Source organism: Amblyomma maculatum, chromosome 3, assembly GCF_055883805.1.
Source record: "Amblyomma maculatum isolate TAMU_Amacu chromosome 3, ASM5588380v1, whole genome shotgun sequence".
NCBI classification, from domain to species: domain Eukaryota; kingdom Metazoa; phylum Arthropoda; class Arachnida; order Ixodida; family Ixodidae; genus Amblyomma; species Amblyomma maculatum.
The window spans coordinates 187,195,402-187,221,260 of NC_139346.1; the positions used below are offsets into that span (position 1 = coordinate 187,195,402).

The following is a 25,859-nucleotide window of genomic DNA, read 5'->3' on the forward strand; positions in this document are numbered from 1 at the left end:
GGTGAAAAGCAAGGCGCCCGTGTTCAGTGCGATGTCACTGCATGTTAAAGAACCCCAGGTGGTCGAAACTTCCGGAGCCCTCCCCTACGGCGTCTCATAGCCTGTGTCGCTTTGGGACGTTAACTCCCACAAACCACAAACCAATTGCAAACAGCGTTTCTGCCAGTACTCTCATCATGCAGCTCAATCCTCTGAGCATTCTTCACGTTTCTTTTTTAGGCGAACAGGCGCTGACAGCAGAACAGTTGAAGTCCACGCGTGTGGTCACGGTCACGGCAGCCATGCACAAAGGCATGTCAAGCACGGAGGACTATAGTATACACACAGAAAAGAACAGTTCAAACACGTGCACTGAACACCATGCGAACGAAGCGCGCTTGTCGACACACTCACCGCCTCTGAGACGCCTCTCAGCACCTAGCGAAACTTCGTGTGCCGCTTAATGCTCGTACACTAATGCACTAATGGGGAGGGAGTTGTAGAGAAAAAGCTTGTAATCGCTCCACTGAGGGCAAGTGGCCGACACAAATGGAAGCACACCGCTCGTAAAAACGTGACACTCGGCGCCGCCACCAGCGGCGAGGATCTCGACTGCAGCTCAGTGAAGCCAAGCCGAGCCTAGCGAAGGCGAAGTCAAGTACGCGGTCACGTGGCAGCGCTCCGGTCGCGCAACCAACCAACCGGTCTCTTTGAATTTGCGTCTGCGTGCCTTGGGTGGCGCGGCGGAAAAGCGGCCGCCTTTCGCCACGCGCGGTTCTCGCAGTTAGTGGAGCGGGACGGAAACGAACGCCGAGTCCTCATACGTGAGCGGGCCCTGAGCGACGCCGTACTTTGCTGCCACCCAGTGAATGATGTGCTATGGCTCAGGTAAATATACACAAGCCCGGAATGAACGTGCGTGTGTGCCTTTTCCCCTGTTTGTATTTTCATGTGGCGCCTGCCTGTGTACAGTAGCGCAACCTATCACGTACACACAAACAACCGTTCAGCAAACTCAAGCATTGTTTAGGAGAAAGGGCGCGGGGAGAGAAAATGAGTACGTCCGCTTCAGTATGTACAATCTGTGTCCATCCAGACATCCGGAAACACCCGCTGCAACCAAGAACATTATGAACTCAATGATATAACGTCAGTTTACAGCAAAAAAAAAAAAAAAAAAAAAAAAAAAAAAAAAAAAAAACTCTTTTCGGTCTGCACAGAATCGCGTCCATGTTCGTCAAACACCAGGAATTGGGCGGAAAGCGAGTGTGCTGCTAATGCGCCTACAACGTACGTGGAGTGGAAGTACCACGGTATAGTCACAGAAACAAAGCTTCAACCGAATGGAGAAACAAGGTACTGTGTACTGTGAATGTGACCTATAAACAATCACTATGGACAATACAGGCTACTTTTCTGCTATCAACCCACGACAACAATGGAATGGTGCTATACACCTCGAGTGCGACTTCGGATTCACGATAGCGCATCTTCATCTGCCTGCAGCAAAATATCTATTTTATACACAGAGACTGGGGCGATCGAATCCTCCCGCCGCCGTTATGTGACTCCTGTTTCAGCGTAACGATCCACGAGCTCTTGGAGAGGGCGGCTATATTTACGGAACGCATTCCTTGTATTTGTCTACCATCACTAATACCCTCCTTCAAATGTTCCCTTCTGATCAGAGCTGTCAACTTTTTTTCATCTATTTATTGCTAGTTAACATGCTCGACCTTACGAAGCAAGGGACAGCTTCAGCATATATGTGACGCGGACACAGCTCGACAAAAATGACAATTATTTAATTAGTGCGACAGCATTCCACCAAAACCGGGCATTTTCCACCATTCTATTGATGGGTGAAGACAACATGAGCCTTTAGCAATAATAAAATAATAATAATAATAACAGTGCTTCGCTCAGTTGCGAATATGTGCATCTATATACTCAGCCGGGTTGTGGAAACATCCCATCGCAGCGCAGGCCCTACCAACGCTCCCGCAGAATTTCGGTATATCGAGGATTTGTACAGCTGGATGAAACGGTTCTCTGAACAGGAGACCCGCTTATCGAATCACAGGCCCCGTCTGCCGGGGCGGCTCAGGAGGAAATGCGACCGCCACGTGACCTACCCGTTCCGTATACACTCAGCGCGTGGCGGTGCAGGACCGCTTGAGAAAACACCAGAGACAAAGTAGCCCCCGCTGCACGAGGGCGCCAATCTCGAAATTGTAGGCCGCCTCGAAGGAAGAAGAAATGGCGGATACACAAAAATAAAGGGGCAAGGTAAACAGCAGAATGGAATAAGGAGGCGGGCGGCATCAGGAGGGGGCGGCTGTTTTCCGAGTGAAGGAGAGGCCCCCTCCGGGCGGTTGTTTTCCCCCCGTGCCACGCAACGCTCGGTCGCGGCGGCGAAGCAGTTCGCCGCCCTGACAGCGCTATAGAACGCACACACGCACACAGTGATCTGCTTTGGGCCGGGCTCACATGCTGCGGCTGTAACGCCTCCTCGCTTCCGAGACGGCGGCGCCATTCAATCCATGCGCGTGCGTGCGTGCACACATACACATACACGCTCGCGTGGCATGGCACACGAACCGGAAAAAAAGTACGCCGCCGGCGTGGCAGAGATGTGGCTTGGTGTGTGAACTGCTCTTAAGACGCCGCCGGCAAGTGAAGCTGCGAGTCTGGCGACCTAGTCTACAACCATATGGCGCAACCTCGCAAGGTGGATACCGCACTGTGGTGGGCCTTATGGTAGCCATATAGGGCATCGTAAAGAACCCTAAGGCAGAACACTATTTACATAAAAACATGGTGGGTAGGGTATACCATATTATGATAGAGCACTTCGTATACTTCTACTTATACGCCTTGCAGTGCTTGGTATTGCAGAGCAACCATGGGGTGAAGGTGCGCGAAGATTACGAATATGACCTGTATATCGTGGGGCCACGTTGTGTTCCCGGAAGACAGTGGATATAGACCTTCAGCTATGCATACATAGAAGCGGGTGTATGGATGCAGATGCTTATAGATCGGTGTCTTGTGGAACGCTGTCCTCCGGAAGCAGCGTGGCAGGACACATCATTAATCGGAGAGGACAAATATTGGACTTTGCTGAGCATCTGTCTCCTGTTTGCTGCACTGTTGTCATTCAACGGCTATCCTTGAGCCATGTCGCCTTGACTGAGGCTTCTTGAGCAGCAACGGGTGTACATTGGCATTAATTGGCACGAACGGGCGTGGTATACGTATGGTTGGAGTAGCCTGTTATCCAAGCAGTGTCGATGGAAATTCACACTGCAGACTGGCACAGTTCGCTGGAGAATTACCAACACGTCAACGGCCGTTAAGCGACACCGGACGCGAAATCTGACCAGGCCGCCTGCCACTGCAATCTCTGCAACCTGCCGTCAAATATACAAAGAGCTCTTTGATTTGTTTTGGCACGCTTGTGAGCCACATACCTTACAGCCATTTTTGACACGAAGCTAAGCTTAGCGACGAGACGTATACTTCAGATGGGGACCATGTGTCTGAGCCATTCTGCTTGGAAAGCCACTTCAGATAACAGGCATTTTCCTCTTAAAGTGCCGCTCTATACGTTCAGAAACGTGCTCACGACTGTGCAAGCAAGAAATTGACGAGAGAACGAAGCTCAGCGCTCCTTTTGCACTGCAGTAATCAATGTTGCATATTGCGTAGGAAGCCTGCAGTAAAAGATGAACTGCACGTCGCCACTGCGCAGAATCAGCAAATAGCCTCAGCGCCTTGAAACTACACTTGCGATTTCAAGGATTAATATAGCGCCAAGTGCCACTTCAAAAGCGTACACGCCCTGAAAGCTCTTTGCAGCTCTAAGTGGTGGGGTGTGACGTATACTGTGCACCGCTATCCAAACGATACACGATCATTCAGGCATATGTTTTTTGTTATCCTGCGCCAAGCGGCATACACTAAAGAAAAAAAAAAGGGGGGGGGGGGGAGCAAGTACCTCGTCGTATCAGGCCGTTCTGAAGAGCTCGAAGCTGAGAGTAATTTGTTAATGTGCTCACGAAACCTTCGACTGCAATTCTTTCTTACATAATCGCAGCATTTACTCTATTCATTATGTGTGTATATTGATGTAAATCAGTTCGTTGCAGAGGAGATGACCACTGAAATGCCTTATCAGTTTCATACTTCTGTTATAGATATCTTGTCATGGGATCACAAGTGGACGTTGCATTGCTATCAGCCCGCGCGGCCTATTATGCATTTTTCTCATATATAGCGAAGATTTAATACATTTCGAAAGGAAATGATCACCTAAAAAATAAAGCGCTATCGTGTAGGTGAATGCTAACGTATGATATATCTAAACGACGTTTGCTATCAATCAAGCAATATCAAATGAGCGCTAATAAATCAGGTCAGAACCCTCCTGTAAAACTATACCACCTTCTTGCCGATAAGTGCGTGGCAAGATTCTACAAAACCTTCGTGGTTTTCAATACCTTCAATACCTTCAAAACCTTCAATACGCGCTAACATTAGCGGGCTTTCTGCGATTTAGCGGGGCACCCGTCTTGCGTCAAATTTGATATAAATTTATCCCTCGCTGATGAGAAAATCGGTTCAGCTGAACGTTTGTCCACGCGCTTTAGACAGAAGTTCGATGACAGTAGAGCGCGTGTCTATATCAGCACGAATGTATTATATATTGTCAAGAAAAAAGCGATGCCCCAAGCTATCTTTCCTTAAACGCGCAACACAGCCTTCGCCTTCATAAAATAGCTCAGCAAGAGACACGAAATCAACGTGGAAGCTTACTGCAATGCAACTGAAATCATAAACAGCACTATACACTAGCAAAAAAAAAAAAAAAAAATACCGTACGAGTCACAATAACAGATTTCTCATAAAAACTCATACTAAACTCATACAAATCTCATACAAAGCTCATACAAGGTCATAATTTCTCATACGTTGAATGATATTTGTATGAGATTATATGAGATTTATACGAGCTTAGTATGAGTTTAGTATGAGAAACCTGTATGAGGTTATTGTGACTCGTAGGGTTTTTTCGCTAGGATATACCAACAAGAACTGCAGTACAAGCTCACATGCAATGCTGCTTCTTTAAGACTGAAAAGACTCAACACACAGTGCAAAAGCTACACATAACAGCGAAAGACAGACAACAAGCACGAAGCGCATGAAGATGATTTCAGCTGAGCAAAACTTGTACATCTAATCATTGCAGTGTTAACTTTCTCAACTTCCTCGTTCTTTCTGCGCAGTGTTTCAGCAGCAGTGAATTGCACATGAATACTGTATACGCTGCTATATGCCATGTATCAGTTTTCAGTTATGTGTCGGGGTCGTTTACAGATACAGAGATCTGTGGAATTTTCCGTGGACTGCTCAAAAGTGTTAAGCATCACTGTATACCTTCTCTTCACTTATTCGATTACTCACTCGCTCGCTTGCCCAAGTACGGAATCACTAACTAGCTCTTTCAATAAGTCACTCACTCGCCCTGTAGCGCTAACTCCTTCGCTTCACTTGCTCGCTCAATAACTCACTCACCCTTTCATTATTACTCATTCGCTCTCCTCTAACTCATTCAATCGCATACCGCTCTTCACTCAAGTTTCACTTCCTTCCTCACCCGCTAATTACTCCCTCGGTCACTCACTCTCTCCCTGGCTGACTGTTCACTACGTTTAGCCATTACTGCGCATCAGTATAAAAAGCCATATGTGTACATGTATTTCCTTGAAACTTCACAGCGAGCGCCAGGCAACAGCAACAAAGCGCGCAAAACGACACATTCACTCTTGTATGTCGTCCGCACTGTTTCGCAGTTCTTTCGAGCTCGTCATGCAGTATATATAACACCAAGCCTATGAAGCCCGTAAGAACAAGCCAAACATCATCAGGTGACTGTGAGAATGGAGGTGGTCAGAGTCGTGAATGTAAGATGCATATACTGTTATTATAACAAGCGAGAAAGCCCCCTCTTTTAGCACCAATATAAACATAACTTGGTGGATTAGCGATGAACTCAATTGCGCCTGCTTCGACTACAACTGTTGAATAAAAAGCGATATGTTACTATTAACCTTGATGAGTGGGCACCGAAATAGCATATCACTCCATGCTGCCGAAGTCTGAGTATAATAGCCTTTTCTCCAAGGCTGCGGGATGCCTTACGCTTTCGGGAACTAGTAAGGCGGATTTTCATTATAGTCGTGCACAACCATTGTGTTGAAGTGGCGTTGTGCTAAACGCTGTATGGAGCAAGCCTCCTGGACAAAACATTGGCTCAGAACACTAGATCAGATCTTCCGATAGCGGAATACCCCTATAGACCGAGAACAGCGGATCGGTTCTTCCGACAGCGAAAATATGGAAGACCGGACACTCGACCTATAATGTACACGTCAGCATACCGGAGGAAGGCGGGTCACACGAAAGAAAAATTTTTGGCTGTCAAAACAAGTTAATCAGTTAGTAAGCTATTTATCAAAGTCGCATCACTTCAGTACGTCGATGTTGCGCTTTCCTCCACGCAACAATATACAGTTGGAGGTACATGACTTTGGCGTTCAGTATGTGATTTTGACGAGGACAGCGCAAGCCGAAATACAGGAAATTTCGCGCAAGTAAGGACAGGGTGTCTGCGAGAGTATACTGGTGCAGGAGGCCCATAAAGAAAGCCCTATCTACTTTCGCGTTGTATGCACGGTGACGAACCTTTTGTTGTAACCCTTTTGGTAACAAACCTAGCGCCCTCATTATTGCACGCGAGCTCCATAATAGAGCCATATCAAATTGCAGGATGCACATTTGGTGCATTGAAGAGTTGCAAGTTGACAGTCGCTGAAACCGAGACCCTCTTGTAGCAGCAATGAAATGAGAAACTTCAGTATACTTGTGTTGACAAACACCATGGATGGCATGAACAAGCATGTGTTTGGAATAAATGAAGAGGAAAATACCCGAAAGTTTTCATTCTTAAGCTAGGCCCTGGTCTAAGAACATATCTGCTTAGATTAACCGCAGATATAGTATGCCACGTTATATGGCACCGAGTATTAAAATAATAAAAGATAATTACATAACCTATAGAAACGTTACATGCCATACTGTAACGTTAATTTAATGTTAAAATTGATACATAAAAGGACGTGTATTGTAAACATTAGTCTGACCTTCAAGCACATTTGTACAGAGCGTTCTAAACTTGTAATAATGTTTAGCTAATCCATAATACTGATAACGTCCCAGGATTTTTCCATTGTTCTCACAGTAAAGATGTTTTTCAAGCAATAGCAGAAGTTTACGACAAATCTCTTTTAACTTGTGCTTTTCATACATTCGTCACATTCCCAGAATAACAGATAAATAAGTTTATTTCTACAGTATCCGTGCGGAAACGAGTGAGTCGCATTAATTGGTTTGCTCTGGTCTATGTTTAACATAAAGCTGTATCACGTGTGAAGCGTGTGTAGGAAACTTCAATCAGCTGGGATTCTTTTAAAGTGCACTGACGCTGCACAGCAAGGATGCCTTGAGTTTCGTCTCCATCGAAAAGCGGCCCCTGCGAGATCGGGATCGGCTACTGTGCCCAAGGACGCGGGATCGAATCCCGGCCTTGGCGGTCGCTTTTCGATGGAGGCGAAAAGCAAGGCGCCCGTGTGCTGTGCGATGTCAGTGCACGTTAAAGAACCCCAAGTGGTCGAAATTTCCGGAGTCCTCCAGTACAGCGTCTCTCATAACCTGAGTCGCTTTGGGACGTTAAACCCCACAAACCAGGCCAAACCCGTACCCTCGAGATCAGCAATCGAAAATACACTGAGTCATCGCGGCGGAGAGTACAGCATCTATTGGTGACGGTATATTGTAGACCTCGAATATCGCTCTCGTTCGTTTTTGCAGGCCAGTTTTGCACGGACGTTTAAAAGCTGCCTTTCTGCTTTTGAAATGTTTGAGATGAAGGAAAAGTTACAGCGAAGTTGACTTGCAACGGTTCTAAAACGTTAGAAAAAAAAATTACATTAAAACATTGTATTAACGTACTACCGAAAAAGAAAATGTTATTGCAACGTTAAGTGCTAAGCGGGACAATATCTGAATTGCCTTGCCCTCAAGTCAGTGTAAGTGCATGGTCATGTCTAAAAATACAGCAAAACAGGAGTTTTTGCTTCCGTCGTTGTGCCCATGAGAGTTTATAACCAAGTTTTCCCCCATGTTTTAACTGACAGACCAATAATTCTTTGCATTTCTGAGCATTTGATCAACTGTGTCGGAAAGGCACCTAGATCGGTCAAGGAATATCTAATTATCTATACAACCTGAACATCGAGAGCCTCGATATTGAGATGGACAAACGACATGGACTGTTTCAACTGATTTCAATTCAGTGCTAAATGCTTCGTGTTTCTCGAAACAAGCGAAACAAGCGAAACAAATAGCCTGCATGAAATGCACGTCTTTTGTTAAAGGCATGGGTGCCACGTGATTGTCGCCACGTCGCGTCTGGTAGGAATCAGTGCACGCAAAGTGCAAGAAGCTCTGTTAACTGTATGCAAACCAGATATAACTTACGAGAAGTTATAAGCTTAGCGCACACTGCTGTGCAAGTCAAGCCGACTCGCACTTGCATTCCTAGACGCCCGCGCACCAAACTGCACGTGCACTCGTAATCTGGTTTCACATGCGCTTTAAAAAGAGTAACTGGAACTTATGTTGAACCAGATTGCGAGAACGGGCTTCGTCCGAACCGCGTCTATTGTTCGATAACGTCGGTTTGCTCTCGAACACAGTGATGTAAGAAGTAACACATCTTCCCGGTGGTCGAAGAGAAACGCACGCCGTCGGAGCAAAAGGCGAGCTTTCAAGAGGTACTCACATCAAGGCGTCTACGGTAAAGAGAGTAGATGCAGATGTCCACACACGCGAGGTACGGGATGGTAAACACCTCACGACGTTCACAGCCTCACAGAGTGACGGTCAGCGGCACAACACAGACGACCTCGGTGCCCGCCGGCGGTTCCAACAACAACGCGCAGGTTTCCGGGAACGCTCGGAAAGACGATGCCAACGCACCGGTCACTTGGCAAGCGTCAATATCACCACTTCGCGAACCAGGCTCCGAAAGATCGGTGAACGAATACGGGGCAAAACTGAAACCGAAACCAGACGCAGATTCCACACGGCGATCGGGATGGGAGCGGCTATGGTGGGGGGTAGCCCCTCGTGGGAGGAGGAGGGGACGATGCGATAGCCGAGGTCGCTGCGCTCCTCCCCGCTTTCCGAAGGCCGAGCCGCGGTCCAGGAGGAGACGTTGCGCGCCCCGCCGGTTTCACTTCCGGGATGCTGTTGTAGTTCTCTACGACCAAGTGGCGCGCGCCGGGGTTTGGGCACACGGCCGAAGCTGGGGAGCCGGTCAGCGACGAGCGGCGGCAGCTTCGCTGACGCGGGGCTTGCCGCAGATGCTAGCGAGAAAACGACGCTGGCTGGCGCAGGTCGTCCGAAGAGGCTCGCCGGAATCAACCTGTTGGCCCGTGGGGGACGCGGCGGCGGCGGCAGCGACGGCGACGCCAGGCGGATGCGGGCGGAGACTGCGCGTGCCACGTGACACCCCACGCGCGGGGGAGGACGCCGGCACCCCCCCCCCCCCCCCCCCTTGCGCCGCCGCTGGCCCGGGCGAGGGCACGCAAGGCACCCCTTCTTGCTCCGCCGCCGCCACCACCTTTCCCTCGCAAGCGTTTACAGCCCGTCTGATGCAGGCCCTTAGCTACGATTTCGACAATGCTCGACAATGTTCACAGCTAGCACTGCGCAGCTGACCGAGAGTATGTCGTGTCGGTACCGTTTCAAGACGTCGTCGGCGCTCAAGAGTGGGTTAGGGCCAAGGAAGAAACAATACCGTTCTCGTCTAACGGTTCACACGAGCCGGACGACCTCGAGCAGCAGGCATTTTTTATCTGAGCGATACCAAATTCAAGATTAGATGCTGATCGCCTTTATGCCGTGTACGTAGACTCGTGCCTAGGACTTCAGGCACTCTGTAGGGAAGCACTATTCACAGGCATGTTGTGCTTTCGATCGTAGCTTGACAGGCGACCGTATATTGAAGCGAACCACCCATTGATCACATTAGAAGTCAACGACTTTTGCACCCTGCTTGCAGAAACCTTCCTAGTTAGATTGAACTCATCCTCTTCAAGGCTCACTCAGTTATTCCTGGAACGAAGCATCACTATTTTGTTTTTCTCACTTGCTTTCTTCATTCCCTTGTTTGTAAGATCTAAGTGCTCCGAGCACTAAAGCCCTTTTACGAGTACGTCCGGCATCAGACCAAAATAAACAAACAAAACAAAAATAAAAAAGGAAAAACGCCGTAGAGCCAGATAATCGAGGAAATTTGCGAAAATTGATGTTTGTTTTTGTTGGTGTTGCTCTTGATATGTTGACAAAGGTGATACGGTTATGCCTGAGCACAGAGCACGTCGCCATGTGCGATAACGGCGGCTCCAAGAAAGCCTCGCGGCGTCTCGGACTCAGGGCGCCGCGCCCCTGCAGTCTGGAGGGGCCCTGACTCCATTGATCGAGCGGTGAACAGCTGGCGTGGTCCTCTGGGCGCAGGACGCTTTTAGCGCAGCTGCGCGCATCGCAATGCAAGCACCGGCCTCCCGTTCCCGCAGAGACGCTAACTCGCTCATTTATTCTCCTCTCCCTTCTCTTCTTCCTTTTCTCACTTCCTGCTCGTGCTTCTTCTTATTCTCAACAGTACCAAGTTTTGGCACGAAAGAAACGCTTCGAAACGATGACTCGAAGGAAAGGGTGGCCCTTACCGTCAGGCTCCGTTTCGGGTGTCCCGGGTTTTTGCAGCGTTATTCTACTTTTTTTTTTTTTTCAACGTCATTTCGAACAAGAGGGTCTCTTCTTATCGTCAGGGTTCTTCATATATGCACTTCTGTAAGACTCCGTTGGAGACAGCCGAGAATGCATGAGCTAAGCTGGCGCAATCAGCGAGAGTGCGCGTGCGCTTTCGGCCAGAGGTCTTTTTACCGTTTTTTTTTTCCTCTGCCCCGTGCGTCGCGAGGCGATACACGTGCTATCTATATTCAGTGAGGAGGCTCACGCGGCTCAGTACAACGGAAATGAGCCGGTCAGTCGCCCGTCTCGTCGCGCGGATATGGACGAAGCTTTGGCGCGGTCTACACACTAAGGCGCTGTAAAGATGCAGCCGTTTAAATGTCAGTCATTTAACTATTTCGCTTAATCGACAGTAGATAAAGTTGCTGCCGTGGGGGCTACCTCGCTGATGCTCATATTCACGAAATTAACACTAAGTTGGTCAATTAGAAAAGTGATTTTTGATAAAATATCACTGTTGTCCAAGGCTGCGCAAGAATATGAGATACTTTGCCTGACACTCGCTATACCCCTTGTAAATAGTTTATCTGCACACTCGGAGCTGAAGACTGCGGCAGTATACGTTCAATAAGCACCAGTTTTGATCACGAGTTTAAAGCTGTGCGCTTAAGAAATTTGTAGGCCGGCCGGTTGCCAAGGTCATTACTGGACAGATGTATCGCTAGACGGCACTGAGTAAGTTGAAATCATCTCAATTTTGCGTTGATATCGTCTGAGTAATAATTAACGAGCACGACGACATCGACTAAAGCCATTAAAAAACAAACATACATTATTTGCTATGTGATTCGAGCGCTATTAGAAGCGAGGTACGTTTTACACGGCGTCCCTTGTTTTGCTAGTGGGCACAAAGCGCACATAACATGCACACTAAATTTCGCTGCATGACACCGGCAGAATAGTGTTAGGAATAGGCTGGGAACTAAATTAACGAAAAACATATTGTTGGAATCGTGATGACTGCACCATAACAGCATTAAGCTGAAAATTAAATTAATAGCAAACTGTTTCGGCAATCCTGTCGGCTGCGCCATATATATATGGCGCAGCCGACAGGATTGCCGAAACAGTTTGCTATTTGCAATAGCCTGGGAACTAAATAGCAAACTGTTTAGAATCTGCAGTCGACTGCGCGCCATGACAGCAATAAAGTGGAAACTAAATAGCGAAATGGCTCGAATCATGTCTGCTGCGTTAAACCAGCAATAAGCTGGGAACTAAATCTACCAAACTGGTTCAAGTCCTTAATTCAGCTGTGCCATGTCATCAATAAGCTTGATAACTAAACTAATAGCAAGCAGTTTGAAATCCTGTCGACTGCGCCATAACAGCAATAATCTCAGAACAGCAAACAGTTCGAATCCTCTCGGTGCGCTAAGTCCGCAATAAGCTGGGAACTAAACTAACATTAATTAAATACTAATTCATTTGGACTAATTAAATTGAATTCGTAAATAAATATCAAACCAGTACGAATCCTCCGGCTGTGTCATGCCAGATATAGCTTGCAACTAAACATTGCTAGCGAATTAAATCAAATTCCGGTTACAGCCTGTCACCAATAAGCAGGATACTGAATTAAAATTAAAATTAAACTAATTATGAAGTATTTTTGGAGGTCTGGTGCATCTGCAGAATGTAGACTATAGCGGCCGTTATTGCCGCTTGCCATGCAGCCTCAGCAGCCCGCGTCTCTGTCCCGTCTCTGTATTCCTTACGGCGTCTCTTGAATCTCGTTTTGCCCACACGTCTGGCATTTGGGCCGCTAAAATTCCTGTAGTCGGGGTTGTTATCGTAATCTCCATGTCACGCCAACAGCCATCTGCCGTGTGGGTGTTTCAAGAAATTGTCTGCTCATTCGTACACCCTTGGAATTTGCTGCAGGCGTTTGCGTTTGGTGTGTAACCATGCAGTTAACTATCGACTTCACTCTGCATCAGGTAAATTCTTATAATTTTTGGCCTGCTTCGTAAATTACTATTGAAAGCCAATAGATCTCATCACATTTGTGCAGAAGCAAAGGGAGTTAGTAAAGGCATTGTTGAGTTTGCCCCATATATATCTGCAAGCTCCATGCCACTTTTATGCCATCGTCGTGACGTCAGCGGTCTACCCAACCATTGACATGGCCTCGAACATTTCTTGCACGTAGACGTAAAATTACAGCCCCACTTTCCGCAATAGAACAGTAGCAACCAGAAGTGGCAACACTATATACGTTAGTTGCAAATCTTCAGGTGGCGACGATTTCCTTGTAAGTCATTTCAGTGCCGCAGATCACTCACGCTTCCTATTTCTTCGCAGCGCATTCAGCTGTGCGTTCTGAAAGTCCAAAAGGCCGCCATGTAGTAGAAATGAAAAATAAAGCCAACGTTTTTTTCTTTAATGCAGCATAGACAAAAAACCCGTATACTTTTTGTTGATGGCATTAGTGTACATGGACCACTACGTGATGCTCGCCTACGACCACTAAATGATTTTTAATTATTTTTTTTTCTCACCAGCTTCGGGTTCGGGTTCAACAGCCGAGCGATGGCTGTGAACTCATAGTTACGCACAGGTCACACGAGGGATTTAAAAAAAACCTAAAATATGATCTCTGCTTCTTCGGTGCACTCGACACCTTTGCTTGAGACAGGCTGGCTTTAAGATTGCAGTGAATCAAAACCAAGAGTGAATATATGGCAGATTTTCCTCAGTACGTAACCAACAGACAACTTTGATGTCAGCCATCGCTCAGCTGTTGGAACTGAAACAGAAATTGTAGTAGTTAGTTAGCTGGCTATATAGTTAATATAACGTTTTAAATGTATTGGCGGGTAGATTAAAACTGCACATATTTCAACCCAATCCCACACGCGGTGAACCCTCAGTGCGACTCGAGGATTCAACCAATCTGCTCTTGGTAGTAATACAAGGGCATTACGATTGAGTGGCTCAACCTGAATAGTCAGCCAAGAAAGCTAAGTTGAGCGACGAGCTGCGACATAGAAAAGCGAAGCAAGGTAACACCTGATGTTTCGCTCCTCCATCGCCGTTCGCGATTTGCTGATGTTTCGCCTTTGAATCGGAACATTCCGACTCCGATCCATTTTGTTTCGGCATCCATTGCTTCGGTACCTGCATCCGAGTTCATCGCAGGCTGCATTCTGTAGTCCCCCCCTCCTTCTCCCCTTCTCCGCTGAAGTTGTTGGTCCTCGGGTGCTATGTGACAACCAGCACTTTATTTCGCGCTTTGACGCCTTGCCATTTGCCGCACGAGGATTCACGCTGACGCTCGCCCTCCGCACTGATGGGCGGACTCGGCGGAAGGGGGGAAGGAAGATGGGGTGTTCGGCCCGTATCAAGAAAGTCGTCGCCGACCGAAACGCTCACTCCCGTTTGAGTGGCACGCCGAAGGCGGGGCGAACGGCGCCCGTAGTATCGGTTCGTCCCTCAGAATCAAACGGCAGCGCATCGGAGCGCATCTTCGGAGGCGGTCTTCGAACAAGGTGGGCCGATGGCGTCGTCGTCGTCGTTGGGAGGCGGAGTCGCCGCCAACGTCGAACGAGCCCCGATCAGCGGCGGCGGCGGTGCGCCGACCGATCCTTTCCCCCCCGTCCGACGACGGCGAGGGAGCCGATGGAGAGAGAGGTGGAGGGGGAAGATGGCCGCGCGCGCGGAAGATGGAGAGGAAGGCGCTCCCGATGGGATCGCGCTCGCAAGTCTTCTCACCCCCTCTCGCACACACGCAGCGCGGTCGATGACGTCCGGCCGAGCTAGCGCGCTTCGAGAACGAGAAGTCGCCGCTGTACCGAGTTACCTGCTCGGATCAGCTGGTGCTAATGACGAAGACAAGCATCATCTGTTAAGACGGCTTGCAAATATATTCTTCGCGTCATATATCGGCCTTTCGTACCCAATTCGCATTTTTTTGCTTTTTTTTTCTTCTGGCAACCAGCTTAGTCCAGAAGAAACAGCGTTTTTTTGCGGAATAGGAACGCGAATTGCTCAGCATTTGTTCCCCAGCGCGAAAAAACTTAAGCATGGACAAACAGCGATACGGGAGTGAAAATATCGCTTCTGGACACCATGCAGATTCAAGAGGCAGCGTGGAATTCAATCGTAGAGGCTGATTTGTGTTTCGAATATAAAATACTTTATGAAAAACACTGAAATTTTGCTAATGGCCGCGACAGCATTCCGGAACAGGACAGAACAGCGTTTTCTTTATCAGTGCTTCCGGAAAGTGCCGCAGCGGATGCGAGCACGGGAGTATGGCGGCTGCGCTCCATTTTTTGTCCGAGCTTCCTCCTTCACGGCGTCCGATGCCGTCAGACCAGAAAGCGAGAGGCGATCGGCGGCACCGAAGGGGGGGTGAGGGAGGAAATGGGGTAGGGGGTAGGGGGGGGGGGGGGATTCGTCGTTTCTGCTGCGCATGCCCGGCCGTCCGGACGAAACGGAGGCCATCGATCCGGAAGGCGATTGGTCGGTGCGCGTTTTCCGGGACGGGCCGCTCGCGCTAACGGCGCTAGCGCCGCCGACGCCGTTGACGCCGCGTCGGCGCTGGCGGCGTCACGCTCCTCGCGCTTCGCTACTCCTAATTGATTTTCGAAGGCGCCGCCATTCCTGATTGGCCCTCGGCGTTCGACGACGGCGTTTCCCGATTGGTTCCGCCACGGGACGATGGGGGAAAGGGGGGCGGAAGCGGCACGACGGGGCGGCCAATCGGAACAGGCCGCCGGCCCCTGGCGCCAATTCGGACGAAGTCATCGAAGGGGGGGAAATACGCGGGGCCCGGGTCGAAAGCCATGGCTTCGCTTGCACGCACGTACTAACACCATTTCCGGCCCCGCACGAACAGATCGCGCTGTCGTTGGCAGAGTTCGGCTCTTTCTCTTCTCCGCGGAACGATGCGGCTCAGCAGCCGCAGAATTGACGTCACAAGTCACCGAGGCGCCGCATGGCGGGCTCCTGAAGAGGCTGTGGTGAACCTACGGTCCAGTGAAGAACCTAAATGGACAACCTAAACGGAAGAATCTAAACGCGGAGTAGAACACCAGCGGACAGCAGGTCACTGAAATAAGTATCGTATCCCAGTAGTGTCGTTATAAGGTCAGCTGATTCTTATTCTGTTTTTACAGTGGCCTTTTAGCCCAAACCAAAACAAAGCTCTGAACTTAATGCACAGGCTTCTGTACGGCCCTCTTGCTCTTGTATTTTTTTAATGTTTTTATTTATGAGTGTGTCTCCTACAAAGGATCCACCAGCTGACGAACCTCGCTACATTACCAGGCAATGTTTAAAAACGGACGACTCAGATTCATCGCACTAAATTTACTGTGTGTCCTCTCGTATTTGTTTCAACGGCTCTTGCAACCGTTCGGGGAGAACGGCTGCATGCTTTCGCAGTTTCAGGAAGCGTGCCTGCCCCACTTATATTAAGGAAGAACAACGGTGCAGCGAAAATCATATAAGGATATAACTGCCTCAGTGCATTGACGTAATCTCGAGGCGTCACGTATACTTCTAATACGTTCCGTTGAATATTACAGGAAAGAAGACGAAAAGTGCTATTGCGGGCATAAAAATTACGGCACTTTACCGTCAATCCCTCACCCCTGTACGGCAGGGCAGCAAAATGCTGGCAGGTGTATAAGGACAAAGAATACAGTATATGGCAGAAAGGCTTCAAATACGATGAAGTATGTATGAATACTTGTCAATGACTTACGAGTCACTATAATACTTATAGCCGGGTAGCTTTTCGTTATGGCATGCACTATACGAAACTATACGAAAGACGCTCGACATGTTATGAGATCAGCTAGCATAACTTTCCCATGCAGATAAACTGTCACCGTACATGGTAAAAGTAGGTTTGTTAATGTAATTGCGACTTGGTGGCCCCGAAGGTAGCGGTCACCTTCGGAGCTATGCATATATAAAAAAGAAATGAAAATGAGGAGTCAGAGTGACGGTTCAACAGTTTCCCCTGTTGGCATGTATACACTCTTTTCCACGGCGCTGTTCACGTTTAGGTAGACCTAGCTGTATATATACTAAACCGCTTTAGCTAACAGCAGCCTAATAAAAGATATAAATTATGGATCATATAAAGCAGCTAAAGGGGCGGGCAAATGACGAGAGAACGTATGCCATGTAATTTTATACAATTTCAAGGCATATATTTTCGCGTCATCTTGTTTTATGTTAACAGTCGCAATATTTGAGGTCGGACAATAAATCATTAATTGCGCTCAGGCGATGCTACGAAATGAGAATTGAGTACGGTGGCGTATTCCGCCAACTCCTTGATCTGAATTTAGCTATAGTGGATTCCTGAAAATAAATACGCAGGAGCAATTGCCAATCTTTCACGCAATACTGTTGGCTTGATGGCTTACATATATCCTTCTTGAATCCTGTGGTTATGCATGGAGCCAAGATTATGGCAGCCGGGTTATCCTCCCAATGATACTATATATACGCTAAGCAGCTCAGGTGTATCCGGCCCAGTCACAGTTTCAGATTCAGTTCGGCCGTGACAGTGAATTAATAGTTTTCGAGCTGCAAACTAAGCAGACATGTGTTCCGTTAAATCCTTGGGAAGTGAACGTAAATTCGTGACAAAACAGTGACGACGCTACGTAAGCTGTCAAAATACAAACGCATATTGTAAAAGCGTACAGGAACTCGCGGGGAGATGCGACAGACACGGCCCGTCTATACGCTTCCCGGGATTGCCGACAGGAGGCGCCGTCATCGGAATGCGCATGGCATGATATATCACGGTTTGGTATCTGGTTATAGTATAATCTTCATGTAATGATAAAATTCCATAGTTCCGAAGTGGTAAAAATTTTCACAGCAAGATCGGCGAAATTACTGCTTGGAGCGAAGTGAACCGCGATGCGCTTATACTTTCTTGCTTGTGCGTGCTTTTTGTGTTCGCGTGCTTTACGTCTAAGCTACACAACGCTGTTTACAATACCAACGCTTTAAGGATCAGCTATCACTTAACTCATTTGCAGCCATTGTCTCTTCGTGGTGTAGTGTTCAGTGGATCTTCTTTCAGGGACTAATAACGATTAGAGTAAAACACCTCAGTTCTAAAATAACTAAACCATGCAACCCCTTTAATCGTTTTCTCTCATACTTGAGAGACCTTAACAAAATAAACAATAAAAAAAAGGACAGCTAGGACATCAAAAAAAAAAAATCAAAGAAAGTAAGTGAAGCCCTACTGTCACTCAGGCGCTTGCCCAGGCGAGGCGAAGACAAGATTGGTCCCCCTTCAGATGGAGGGGCCACGACACATCCGCGGTTCAAGGTTCTCGTCGGGTGCGATAAATGGCCACGAGCACCGCAAGCTCAACGCGAGAGAGTGGCTCCTCGATTGCGCGACGCCGAATCACGCGCTATCAGCGAGCCCTGCAGCAGGATCCAATTGGGGCTCCGTATCGCTGCTGCCCCGCCGAGCGCCGACCCATTGAAACACGAGAGCCCGGCCGGGTGACAAGAAATAAATATAAAATAAAGGCAAAAATCGGAGTCCTCGCGGCGCCGGCTCGTCCGATGGCCGCGTTCGCGCATGCGCGGGGTGTCGAGTCGCGGTCATCGGCGCTGCTGCATGCGTGGAAGAGGATGCCCGACTACCGCCGTTCAGCGACTGAGCGCAAAGCACTCCACTTTCCCTAATGCGAAGTAGTGAAACGCAGGGCCAGCAAACGCACTGTGCCCACGGTTGTTGTACTCAAGAAACACTTTAAACTTGTTTACAAGAATTGTACATTCCGAACCAGCGTTGAAGGGAATAGGGATAAATCGACGTTGGCTGCATTGATATATACTGACGCGAATCTATGGCAAAGACGTAACTCACTATAGAAAGGCAGGAAAAAAAAAAAAATAAAATGCATGCCTCGATTTCGAAAATAAACTGGTTTGGTTTGGGTTGGTTTGTGGGGTTTAACGTCCCAAAGCAACTCAGGCTATGAGAGACGCCGTAGTGGAGGACTCCGGAAATTTCGACCACCTGGGGTTCTTTAACGTGCACTGACATCGCACAGCACATGGGCGCCTTGCTTCTCGCCTCCATCGAAAAGCTGCCGCTGGGGCCAGGATTCGATCCCGCGTCCTTGGGAACAGTAGTCGAGCGCCGTAACCACGGCGCCACCCCGGCGGAGTCGAAAATAAACTGTCTGTTACGCAGCATTTTGGCGCTAATCCCGGATGACATAATACACCGCCCTCCACTTCGGACGGAGATCACGGAGTTCATTGCAATGTATAGACGTCACGGGTTTGAACTCAGTAACGGGAAACTCTTAAATACAGTTTTCTCAGAAATTAACGCGTATTTACCGTCGGACATCGACGGACCCAGAAAGCGATCAGGAATCGATTTTTCCACAGGAAAGAAAATTTGATCGACTTGTCCTCAATGGTTGTATGCTTGCAGGTGCAGCAGCCTCTGTGCATCCACCGATTGATTGGTGCGGCGTTGCACTTCGCACATCTCTCTAGCGGCCTTTAAAGTCTAAAATTGAAGCATCTCTATTTCCTGTTAATACACTGCAAGGTAACATGTATATAATATATTAAAGTAACATTAACTCCGCAACGAATCGCTGATCGACTTGGCTGTGCGCTTGTTACAGCTGCCTTGCAAGTGTGCAAATACTTTCTTTCACGCAGAAGGAAAAGATGTCAACCACGAGCGCTGTACAAGGGCTTCTCTGGACCTCTCAGGACGTCGTCATATATATTTCTTGCATACAAATGGATACTCCGAGCGTTCACAGCGCCAAGATATGCCTATACAGTCATAAGGATATTCGAAATGTGCAGCCACATGTACAGTGCTGCACTGCATATAAGAGAGCAATACTGAATGCAAGCTTGCGCCACGGTTCTAGAAACGGACTTTTGACCTGAGAGTTTACTGCCTCACTTGAGTAGAACAAGGACACCGTTCGAATTAGCAGCAGCCACGGACGAAGTTTGCAGTATATATTATACAAGCAATAATGGAATATAAAGGAATCTCAAGATGTGCGCCTATATATGCAACGCGGTCCCTGCACATGACAGCGCCAGCACCCTCATTCGGAAGCACGCGCGCGCGCACGCACGCACGCACACGCACACACACGCACACGCACGCACACACACACACACACACACACACACACACACACACACACACACACACACACACACACACACACACACACACACACACACACACACACACACACACACACACACACACACACACACACACACACACACACGCGCACACACACACACACACACACATAGTGCATCACCCAGACGCTGGAGTGGCTGCTTCCCCTTTCCCAAAATTGTTAAACCCCGGCAAAAACGTACATGGGTGGTTTCTGCTGTTACCTAAAAGACTACGTTTTCCAGGCAGACAACACAAGTCCGCAGAAACCGTCCACAATCCACACGACTTCGTTCCCGGTCTTATAATACATTAATACATGCGATAATACATACTGCGTCCACTACACTGCGGCCGATCCCCTGGCATCTTGTTTTTTTGCCTTTTCTTATCCCAGGAGAGTGTAAAAGCTATTCCGGCATTATTGCACAGCCTGGTATATCTCACGGGCATCATGTCTCGTACGATAACGAAGACTCTACATACGACGCGCATCAACACCGAACGCGGAGAACATTAAAACGCGACCTTTCGCGTATACAAGGATGCGCGCGGAGCGTACTCTCTCTCTCCCTTCGTCAAGATGGCCGCGCCACCGATCGTGAAAAGGGAGCGCTCTCGCGCCTCCTCGGAGTCCCTGCAGAAGCAGCCTCGTCGCACGACGAGGAAGGAGCAAAAGGTGCTGAGCGCGCGCGCTCCCTGTCGGGGGCGAAGGTCAGGGTCCGAACAACGCTCGCAGCAACGTCAACGCTCGCCGCCGACCGCAATGACATCGCCTGGCCCACGCGAACGCGTCGACCGCGAAGGGAATGTGCCTGCCGTGTCCGCGCATTCAAGACATGGGGGTTGCGAGGTGTATATACACGATGATGCAAAATGCTTCGTCCTGCCTTCTTGCTCGGAGGAAAAGAAACAACAGCAATAACAAAGAATAAGACCGGCAACACATATGTGACTCAAAGGGGGAAGAGTCGTGCTGCTGTACTGTGCTGCAGCGCGGGCCACTGATGGGTGAGGAGACGACGGGTCGGAGGAATGAAGGGGGTGAGAGGGGGAAATGTGCGCTATCCATCGCTCGGCCGCAGCCGCCAGCTATATACGCTCGGATTTTAGAGCGAAAATTCCAGCAGGCGGTTTACTGGGCTCTGGAATCTGAGGAACCCGTAACGCTAGACGACAGCTTGGTCGGTCGGGCGAATCGGAGTGGCGGCAGTCGTTCGCGCTGTTTGTGCCCGTCGGTGGAGTTCACTGGCCCCGCGCGAATCGACGCGCGCTCCTTATCTTCCAAGCACGTGAGAAGGTTAAGCGTTTTCGGCGGGATACACACACGGTTGGCACCGGCGGAGACTAGCCCGGCCGCTTGGACGCCTGTAGGGACTGTCTTCCAAATTGGCAGAAATGATTCAAACCATACGCGGGTTTCTTCCATGATGCTTCGTTCGGCTGTGGCCAGAACTTTAGGATTCCTGGCATCCGTCGCGTAATTTCCTGTAGACACGTAAACGAAATATATAATGAACGAATTGCTTGTTCTAAACAGTTCTGCTGCAACAGGTGTTTTACACAAACACACCTCTATATGTGTGTTCTTGCAAACTGGACAAAAAAAAAAAAAAGAAAAAGACCACGCGCTAAGCATTATGGAAACTGAAAGTGACAAAACTCAATATGCGTTGCGCCATGTGTGGAAAAAGACATATTGCCGAAAGCCGAAAGTGTCCTTGCACCGTATGCTGCTGCGTGCCAGACGATCAAATATTGGTTTGGATAAAGTGCATCGCAGCTGGGCAGGCATGCTAATGGCAACGTTGAGAGCTTCTATAATGCCAGCGATGGAGCAAGTGCGAGCTGTCATGTGAACTGCCCTCCTCATCCGTTTCCGAATTTATCTATAGGCCCAAAAATTGTTGTCGATTTCTCTCGCGCCCACCGGCTAGGAATGCGTCACGCCAACGGAGAGAGTCCTTTATATATGCGCTGTGTTCGAAAGACTGCGCGCAACTGCAGCCCCGCACATGGATCCTTGTGCGCGTACGTGGGCACATATGCGGGATTCCTGGTCACGCACGTAAGGTACCTCAATGCGCACAATCTCCGCCGGCGGAGATGACACGCGCGTGAAAAGACCACCAATGACAGCAATGCATGCATAACAGCAAAGCTTGGAAATTGTGGATCGTTGTTATGCTCGCTTGCAATTTATTGTACCTGCAATTGCAAAACAAACGGTTGCATGGGAAACACGCCAAAATAGACGGTCAAAGTCGCCAGGAAGCAGCCAGGGAGCCAACTTGAAATTTTCAGCGCCAGAGAGGGTCACAAGGCAGCCGTTTCGGCACAAAGTACCCTCCGATGGTAACATTAATTGTTCCCGGCAGTCATGAATGGTAGCCGGACGCAGAGGGATGTTTTTCACTGGATTTCGAACGGAGGTAATCGATTAGTATATAAACAAAGAAGCAGTATGAGAGGTGTGTCCAACCGTTGCCAAAAATTAAACTGATTATCAATACATTCTCTTTAAAACTATACACACTACGGGGAATAGCCGCCTATAACCGCCCTAAATTTACTGGATGCAAAGAATTTCAATTTATTTTGTCGATGTCACGTTCCATAAACTTTTGAGGGCGTGTACAGATCCGTCAGTAGCCGTGCACCAGTGAATGTGAAAATAAAAATGAATCAACACTTAAGTTGAATAAAATGCTAAAAATGTTAAGTTGATAAACTGCACTATCAGCTTATACTTGCACGACCGTCAACGATTTGTTGTATTCAATGAGCGGAAATTTTAATGCCCTCTGGGTTGACTTATTTGGCGTTTCGTGGGGGGCTCGCCATGGTCTTTTTAGTTCCTATTACGCACTAATGATAGCGTGAAATGCGTGAAATGAGGCTCTTTATTTTTCTTTCCTTTTCTGCCTCAACATACCATATGTATGCGGATGGCTGAGTTTTTTTTTTTACTTTGAAGCTGAATACATTACTGACCAAATAAGTTTAAACAATACATTATGCAAAGTCAGCGTTTGGTGTTGCACTCCAAAAACTTAAATAATAAAGTTTTCTGTCTTTTCGCAAATTCGTGTAAATATTGAAGAAAAAGAAACCATTCATTCGAAACTGACTAAAGAAAGTACCTTTAGAATTAAATGCAGCATTTTTTCATGGAATATTTATTAAATAAAGTGTCTTAATATAATTATTGAACGCTTTGGATTACGAATAATCTGAAATGGAAAATAAAAATGCGGTTCAATTAATACACAACGTCTCCAGGAAAACACTGATGGGTGCACCGATGATTATCTATAGTTAAAAAAAGTTATGCATCGCTTGTGAAAATTTTATATCAAGAACTAACCGACATTACAAATGCACTTTGTTAATATAACTTTTGTTTTTCCTTATATGACACAAAACAGCGCCATACTCTGAGAATGATCGCCTTTCTGAAATCATAACACTAAACTGCTAGTATTTCCCAGGGCTTGTTACTGTGCCGAAACAAACTTACAAATAATCAAATGTTACAGGTATCAAAGAAATTGCTTCAATTTCATTTATTAGATTCTGAGTTATAGGTTTTTTTTTTCATGTGCCCAACTAATATGCTCATGCAGCTTTGCGTGATAGCTCCCTCTACTTTCGTCATGCTATATTTTGTTTTGCTTTTTGTAGTTCTTTTTATATATTTGCTTCACTTTGTAGCTGCTTTTCTTTCAACCCATTCGTGTATTGGTTTCTTTTTTTTTTTTTGTAATTTTCACCTCTTAAACTGTCGCATGGGACTGTGAGTAAATAAAATGAAAATAACTGGGCGCGGTTACCTATGAAATGAGAATGCTGGGTCAATACAGTGTGAGATAAAATGCTGTCGCAGCTCTATTTTTCAGCTCTCAATGGGGCGTAACCATGCATGCTGCAGCCCAGGAGCACACTCACGCTGTTACAAGGAGAAGATATGCAGGCCTCGCGTCCGTCACTCTCCAGTGTCCGCAAACGCCCCCTGACATTTCCGGCAGTACATAACTAAATTTTTGTACATCAACACCCCAGCTATATAGCGCGACAATCATCGCGTAAGCTCCGCATTATGGGCGAGGAACTGGTTGCACTCATTATCGTTGAGGGATTACGGGGGAATTGGTGAGAAAGAGTTTGCGCAAAGCCATAATAAATGTCTCCTTAAGTGACCACTCACTTCATGCACTGGAAATAAATTTAAAGGATGAAGGGCAAACATGCAGTTTCCATTCATTCAAACCTCGGAGGCAACCGATGAAGACAGCAGGGGGGCAGCGAGCTACTTATGGCGATTTCCACTGGTCGATCGGAGCTGGGCGCCCGAGCCGACCTAAAGCGCTACAGAGCGAATCAGCCTTGGTCGACCAGCGGAACGTGTAGAGCGCGCGGCGGAAGTAAAGTTGAGCCGGTTTCGAAAGTTGTAGCCGCATCCCAGCGCCAAAATGTTTGCGATTGATAAATAGGCAGGAGTGCGGCCCTCAACAACTTGCTTTCTCATTTTTTTTAACGCTGCAGACGTTTTTCGATAGACGCACTTCGACATATTCGCGCAAAAAACGATGACATCCAGCGTCCTCTGCCGATGTCGCTGAAACGGTCAAAAACAGCCAAAAGAATCCAGCAGCATCCGGAAGTGACCACGACAGCGACTAGGACTTCCGGCGAGATCCGACTTCGGTCGGCGGATCGAGCTGGAGCGTTCCGAGTTGCCCCAAACGACCAGCGGAATACGCGCAACCTATCTTGGTCGACCAGTGGAAATCGAAATCGTCGTCCCGGAGCAAGAAAACGTGCTCCGTAGCGACCAGTGGAAATCGCCATTACTGTGCCCGATTATTTCTTGCGATGACAAGGCATGGCAAGTGTAGCAAGATGAGATTAAGCAGTCTGCAGGACGCAGATCCGACGTGTCGTTTTCGTTTTTTTTTTTTTTTTTCACTTGTGTTATTATTTCTTGTAAGATTATTCGCGGATTGCGCAAGAACCCAGGCCTTGTTTTCCGCTATATACGGCGATGTATAGTCGTGAGCAAAAGTGGTATACAACACTCAGCCAGTGGTAGAGCTCGTGAAAACTGCATCGAAATGCCATCTAGCGACAGCGTACGGACACCGACACATGCATGTGGATCAAATGGGGCACCGCTATTCTCTCGATTTCAGACAGCTATTGCTAGATAAAGTTAAGATGCAATTTTCTGGAGCTCCGCCGCCACGAACTGAGTGTTGTATACCACTTTTGCTCACGATAGTGTTTACAGTGAGCGACGTGGGGATTATAGGAACTGTGAGTGTGATACGCGGGAAACCCTGACATAAAATTTGACCAACCACTAAGATACACTGATGCCAGTGGGACACTTAATACATTTATTTTAATTTTATGTGCGGAGAGGGCGGGGAATATTTCATTATATTGCCACCGCATTACTTTTCAGAACTTGTCCGAAGCTAGGTGGACAGACCGCACATTATACAGTAGCCGCGGAAAGGATCTATATAGCTTTCATATATAGATCGCTTTTAAGTCAGAAAACAGGAAAAAGAACTGTATGCGGGCAGCCGCAGAAGCCACCTGTTCTGATATGGACGTTAATGGGCTCTTGATAGTGAATACTTGTCACCAAACTGAGACTGAAGCTATGAACAAAGAGGAGAGCAGGTTGTAAGAACCTGGAAGGTTGACGCACGATTGAACAGCGTGCAAAAATGCCTTAGCGAAAGGAGCAGAGGGCTCA

General features: G+C 47.8%; 1 protein-coding gene across 6 annotated transcripts in view; it reads right to left on the bottom strand.

Annotated features, from left to right (window-relative positions):
- LOC146197185 (homeobox protein cut-like) overlaps nt 1-25,859 on the bottom strand; it is a 725,401-nt gene that overhangs the window by 388,831 nt on the left and 310,711 nt on the right. Inside the window, exon 1 of one of the 6 annotated variants that reach the window (XM_084598966.1) lies at nt 8,888-9,227. The exons of the other annotated variants lie outside the window; for them this stretch is intronic. The gene's annotated coding sequence lies outside the window, so the exon portion shown is untranslated. Of the gene's footprint in view, nt 1-8,887; nt 9,228-25,859 lie in introns of those variants that run through there. 6 annotated transcript variants of the gene reach the window in all.